Source organism: Diadema setosum, chromosome 22, assembly GCF_964275005.1.
Source record: "Diadema setosum chromosome 22, eeDiaSeto1, whole genome shotgun sequence".
NCBI lineage: Eukaryota > Metazoa > Echinodermata > Echinoidea > Diadematoida > Diadematidae > Diadema > Diadema setosum.
Genome location: NC_092706.1, coordinates 5,672,128 through 5,677,232, shown reverse-complemented (window position 1 = coordinate 5,677,232; position 5,105 = coordinate 5,672,128).

The window sequence follows — 5,105 nt, the reverse complement described above, 5'->3', positions numbered from 1 at the left end:
GCAGGCGACTTGTCGATCTGTCGAGTTCCCTCCCGGAGTCTCCGTTCTCAGTGTGGCTGCACACCCCAACATGAGCCTTAGTGGTCAAAAAGTGAGGCATCTCACCGAATGATAAGCAAAGAGCTTTCTCTTTAGAACTCTTCCCTAAACTCTCTCCCACCCTCACGCCCTCTTCTTCCCGACCATCCTCTCTCCCCTACTTCTCATCTGTAATGTGTAACATTCACCGCTGGCACCTTTTGTTTCTGACACACCCTGGAAGAAATCGACGGAAATAAAGTTGAGTTTATTGTTTTGCTATTGCTCTTAAAAGTGTCCCGAAGCGTGGAGCACAGCATGTTCAGTGTGGTGATAGTATGTAATGATGAAATATAATGATAGCGATGTGCGAAGTTGCCCTGTTAAGGCCTACAATAAAGCGGAAAACCCCAGGCATGCAGTGATTAAAGAAGTAAAGGACCTAATGATAACAAGCTGCAATAAAACTGATCAGATTCATATGAAATTGGGTGTCACATACGAGCAAATAAGAAGTACCCTGAAACAAATTATGAATATAATTTGTTTGAAAGTATTCACGCCATGAAGAAATCGCGAATCAAAACTGAAAGATTTTCTTCACGCATTTTCGCCAAAAGTGCACCGGTCTATGGCGAGCCGAAATTAGTGACGTCATTCTAGAGACCCCACGTCTCAACTTTTAACTTCCAACTTGCACTTTTTAACTTTCAACTTTGCTCCACAATTAAGTGCAGTGTAGTAGGTCATTGTGGCGTATGCTTCCGTATACTTTCCATCTTCTTTCAATATTTTGCAAACCTAAACATTTAAATTTTCCTTTATTATACATTGTGACGTAATTCATACATTCAACTTCTGCAAAATATTATATGTTTCTGCTGGAAGTGAAAAAATACCCCTTAACTTAAAGGGAAGTAAAATGCCTGTCGTCTAGGGTGTCATCTTGTGTTTCTAGCCTTTATATACGGCTTTCTGTCATGAACCATCAAATTTTCCGAATATGACAATATTGTACATTATTACCTATACGAGGTAGTTTTGCGAGGCAATTACAGTTGGTATTTTGCAGGGTCGGGAGTTCAGCGGGCGACATTACAGCATAATTATCACGAGCATCCGGGTTTTTACATATACAGTGGACTCCCGTTATAACGAAATCCTCGGGACCGGCAGTTTTCTTTCGTTATATCGGAATTTTGTTATAACCGAGCAAATAGGCAATAAAAATACATAGAGTGGATGACATTGCAGCCCAAATTTTTACTTCGTTATAACCAGAATTTTGTTATAACCGCGTTCGTTATAACGGGAGTGCACTGTAAAACAGGGAGGTGGGAAGAGAAGGAGTGGAATTGACCACAAAAACTGACCACAAAAATTGACCACAAAATACTCCTTTACAAATTATCCCATTATGGTATCCGAGGCATGGCCTTGGAGTGGTTCAGGAATTACCTTACCAATCGCAACCAATTTGTTTATATAAATGGTCATGAATCTGTTATGCATGATATCACTTGTGGTGTACCGCAAGGAAGTTTACTTGGTCCACTTTTATTTGTTCTTTACATCAATGATATTGAAAATTCATCAAGTATTCTTTCCTTTTTATTATTTGCTGATGATACAAATGTGTTCTTTTCTAGTCCTGATCCTGTGTTATTGATCGACACTATGAATGTCGAGATAAAAAAAGTTACTTTCCTGGACTAGAGCCAACAAATTGTCAATTAATCTTCAAAAAACTAAATGTATGCTTTTCAGTAATTCTTTGGAAAAGTTATCTCAGAACATTTATTTGGATGATATAGTTGTAGAAGAAGTTTCTTCAATTAGATTTTTAGGTTTGATTCTTGATAATAAGCTCACCTGGAATTTGCATATTGATTCAGTTTGCCGTACAATTTCTAGAAATGTCGGCGTAATCAATAAAGTTAAATTCTATTTCCCCAAAAATGTTTTATTAATGTTATATTCATCTTTAATTTTACCCTATCTGAACTATGGCATTCTCGCCTGGGGGAACACTTACTCCTCATATTTAGAAAGAATATTATTATTGCAGAAAAAAAGCTCTTCGTATTATTTGTAGAGAATCGTGGAGATGTCATACTAATGACTTGTTTTATCAAAATAATATTTTAAAAATCAAGGATTTGTATTGTTTGAATCTAGGTCAGTTTATGTACAAATTGATAAATCATTCCCTTCCTTTTGCGTTTGACTCCATGTTTATTCAAAATAAAACTGTACATTCATACCCCACCAGACAAACCAATGAATTCCATTTACCACTGTTTAGGACGATTTTTGCAAAGTCTATATTCTCTTTCGCTGGACCTAAATTCTGGAATTCCCTTGACAGCAGCATAAAGGAATCTCTAAGTTTCAACACTTTTACTTTCAAATTAAAGAAAATGTTTGTTAATTCTTACATGACTGGGGATTTGCATTTCGAAAGCTCTTAACTGATTTCTTTGCTGCTAATGTCTTTACTTTATTTAATTTATTTCATAACCGTTATAATATATCACTCGTAGTGTAGTCCACTTCTCGGTAAGACCAAAGTCTCATGTGCCCTGGCATCGACCCTTGAACTCTTCCTCCTTTTCCCTTTCCTCTGCCTTCCTCTGTCTTCCTGTCCCCTTCTGGCCTCTGACCTCCTGTTTATTCTTTCCACGCGTATGTAAGAGAGCAGCTTTGTTTCTGTCTGTGTGTGCATTTTTGTGCGTACTCGTTTTATGTTCTGTTTCCCGAGGATTATGTCAAATTGACTCGTTGCATTATTACTATAATTTTCACGACTCATGAGGGGTCTGCATTCTACAAGCTTGGCTTTTTAGCAGTCCCCTCCATTTCCGACATTTTATTTGTTATGATTCAGTCACATTTTGTCCATGTATTTCTTCAACTAGTATGTTTATTGATTCATGTAAACAAATGACGTATATCTAAATTTCATTTGGAAATGTAAAAGTTACATTGTACTTAATTTGTTTATATGATTTTGTCATATTATATGCTTTGGCCGGAAATGAAATAAAAATGAAATGAAATGAAATCTAACCTCCCTGCTTAACATGTAAACATTCCGATCGACCACGAAGAGAAAACATTCAAGGAGGTCGCTGCGTGTCGATTACACGCACCGCAGAAGAACGCCGATAAATCAACTCATACAAGGTCGACCACTTCCAGCAGCACTACGCGTCAAGCAATGACTATAGTCAATTTGTGCTCAATAACTGCACAGTGACCATCAGTTATTACAACTCTCCAAATTGAAACAGAAGCAAAAATAAAGTGTAAAAGCGTTCAGATGTTTGGAGTTCGCCTGTTACAACTACATAATCTTTGAAGTTGGAGTTGAATGATATACATTGATGAACAATTTGTCAATTATTCGGCATGTTGGTGATGATCTACAGGTAGTCAAATGTGGCTTGATCTATATCATAGTGTATAGCCGTACTCACATATTTTCCTAATTTAGCTAGGGGATAGGTAATAATTATGCTATTGACTGGCCTTGAGGGAGATACCAGATAAATATTGCCCGCACTGAAAGAATATTTTCTGGTATCTCCCTCGAGGCCAGTCAATATTTATATAATATTGACTGGCCTCGAGGGAGATACCAGAAAATATTGCCCAAACTGAAAGAATATTGCCCGAGTCGAAGACGAGGGCAATATTCTTTCAGTGCGGGCAATATTTATCTGTTATCTCTCTCAAGGCCAGTCAATATCATAATTATTACCTATCCTCTAGGTAAATTAAGAAAATATGTGAATACGGCTATACACTATGATATAGATCAAGCCACATTTGACTACCTGTAGATCATCAACATGTCGAATAATTGAAAAATTGTTCATCAATGTATATCATTCAACTCCAAATTCAAAGATACATATGTAGTCGTAACAGGCGAACTTCAAACATCTGAACGCTTTTACACTTTATTTTTATTTCTGTTTAAATTCGGAGAGTTGTAAAACTGATGGTCACTCTGCAATTATTGAGCACAAATGGACTAATCATTGTTTGACGCGTAGTGCTGCTGTAAGTGGTCGACCTTGTATGAGTTGATTTATCAGCGTTCTTCTGCGGTGCGTGTAACCGACACCCAGCGACGTCCTGGAATGTTTTCTTTTCGTGGTCGATCGGAGGGAGGTGGGGAGAGAGATCGCACTCTTTCTCTTCCCACCTCCCTGTGTAAAGTGAATGGCGAAAATCGGAAGATTACACTGTTTGCACACATTGTTTTGTGTACGGTACGGTGTGTGTAACCGACACTCAGCGACGTGGCGAAAACCGGCAGAGGCGAACGAATATTGCCTGCTGACCTTTAACCCTGCAAAATAACAACTCCTGACCTTTAACCCTGCAAAATAACAACTCCTGACCTTTAACCCTGCAAAATATCAACTGCAATTGCCTCGCAAAACTACCTCGTATAGGTAATAATATATAATCATTTAGACTTGACGTCGAGAATACTCAGCTGAATGGGAATAATGATGACAGCAATAATCCGGGGAGGGAGAAGGAGAAAGACGAAGATGACTTTGCTCATGCAGCATCCCGCACTCCTTGCATCTGATTGGCTACGCAAATTTGTGCGACAACTTGTCGGACAAAATGCTTCTTGAAATTCCCCCCCCCCCGGACCCCGTTTTTAAAAATATGTTAGGATAGTAACTCTTGCTGGAATAGCAACCTCCCGTATAGCATTTAGCGAACTAGCAACAATCAATCAGCAAGCTGGATTCTTGTCGTTACGATGACAATATTATTGTCATTCCAGCAAGAGTTGCTTTCATGGCAACTTTTTTTTTGTAATGAAATGAGGCTTAGGTCTATTTAATAATCACACGGAACAACTTAGTGCTTCGTGCCTGGGCGCAAGGGGACAAGCCACGAAGGTGAGACGGCACAAAGGCGCTGGTGTAGGGGCACCTGAAAACACTGATTTCGACAGACTTGACTCGACATAAAAAACTGGGAAGTTTAGTAGAATCACTAGAACACTGAAATACCTTCCAAATGGTCTTCTCTTCGTCTTTGCTCTCAGTTAATTT